General features: G+C 36.7%; 1 protein-coding gene across 1 annotated transcript in view; it reads right to left on the bottom strand.

Annotated features, from left to right (window-relative positions):
* Positions 1 to 1278, bottom strand: part of LOC109210972 (G-box-binding factor 1-like) — a 7770-nt gene extending 6492 nt beyond the window's left edge. The window contains exon 1 of the mRNA XM_019374456.1: positions 902 to 1278. The gene's annotated coding sequence lies outside the window, so the exon portion shown is untranslated. The remainder of the gene's footprint in view (positions 1 to 901) is intronic.

The following is a 1806-nucleotide window of genomic DNA, read 5'->3' on the forward strand; positions in this document are numbered from 1 at the left end:
AATACGGGGGGGGGGGGGGCTACAATATCAGCTATGGGGTTCGGAAAAACCCAGTAGCTTTTGCTTACACCATATATATACATTATATATGTATAAATACTTAATTGCGAACCCCATTCAGAACGCTTGAACTTCACATTCTGGTTCAATATAATTAAATTTCAAAATATAAATAATGCCATCGATTAATCCCAAAGGTCAAGTCTTTCTTAATGGTCTCTAGTCCATACTTTTCTTGGTTTCAACATCATTTACATGAAGACCAATTGCACCAAATACAATTGGTTTTTCCATGAGGACCAATTGCACCATAAATATTTATTAATCATGTCTTCTTGATGTTAAATCTTACAATATAACAGTTGGTGTTTTTGCTTAAAGAATATTGCCAACATCTATGTACACCATCTTTAGGCACAATTCAGGTTGAAGTATCCTCTCTATAGAGCTCTAGGGTTTTTAGAACAAAGAAGTCGGGCAAAGAATTCATACTAATACAAAACCGGACAAAGAATTGGGTTTTTCTTTTGTCACTTGAACAACTTAGTTACAAGAATTTATCTTCCAAGAAACTTTTGGGACTTGCTAAATTGATTATTAAGCTCAAAAGACAGAAATAAAGCTCAATTTCAAACATAACAGGAACCAAGTACACAAACCAAAAGGAAACTGCTAAACACTAAAAGAGAGATCCCAAAGTTCAAGTCTTTAGAACAGGATTAAAAAATAACAAACACCCAAATCATGTCTTAGGTAATTCTCTTGTAGTTGTCTGTCTATGTGTGTGCGTGGAGTATTAGCATGTTAAGGCGCGTGCAAACACAAAGGCAAATAATTCATATACCAAATTAAGAAGTAAGAAAACAAAACAAAGAAAGAGGAGGCGCTGGGGGTAGCTAACCTGGGGTGTATTGGAAGAGGGGTGGAACAAGGAGGTTCCAAGTCGGCTAAAGTTTTGATTTTTTAACTTTCCTTTTTTGGTTTCACTTCTTCTTCTTTTCTTCTTCTTCTTGTTGATAAATATAGTACCCCCAAGTGCTTCCTCAGGAGATCAAGGAAACTTTAGTAGGGTTAAGGTTGTAACAATTTTGGTTCTTGGGTTGTGTCTGAACTGAACACTGTGGCAGAAGAAGAAGAAAGTAGTTGCAGTTTCATATAAGGGGGAAAACACGAACAAGGTCAGTTTTTGTCAAGTATTTTCCTTTTTAAACAAGACTTGCTAATGTGTGATAAAATGGCATGTAAGAAGTCTTGGGGTTTAATTAGTGGGGGCTGGACCAATTTGATTAAAGGAGGGAAGTAGTAGGGTTTTTGGGGGAAAGGTGACACGTGAGGGGAAAAGAAAGTGTAGAGTTGGCAATAGAAGAGTGGATAGGAATGACAAGGCAACAAATTTTTGGATAACTTTAAGTTATTAATTTCCCCAACTGTATGTCAGCTAAGTTTGTGTCCCCTTTTTTCCTTTTGCTTTCCCCACTCACTCTTCAAGTCTTTGGGCATGTGAATTGTACCAATAGACATTCATGTTAGAAGTTATAAGTTTGATTAGGTTTTATTTCTAAAGAATTTACTTGTCTTACTCTTTCTCAATTAATCTTCATAGTAGCCTTGTTAAAAGAGAAATAATTCATGCTTGAGCAATTCTATTCACACATGTTACGCGGCGCCTTCCTGATAGATTCCTTGGAATGGCGACTTAAGGCTAAGCAACCGATATCCGCGTAGTTACTATCTGCTAACTGAGGTCCCCTCCATACGCTAAACGATATTGTCATTGCCGTACGGAAAAATCAATATCAAGAGCAA

This window comes from Nicotiana attenuata, chromosome 2, assembly GCF_001879085.1.
Source record: "Nicotiana attenuata strain UT chromosome 2, NIATTr2, whole genome shotgun sequence".
In the NCBI taxonomy this organism is placed as follows: domain Eukaryota; kingdom Viridiplantae; phylum Streptophyta; class Magnoliopsida; order Solanales; family Solanaceae; genus Nicotiana; species Nicotiana attenuata.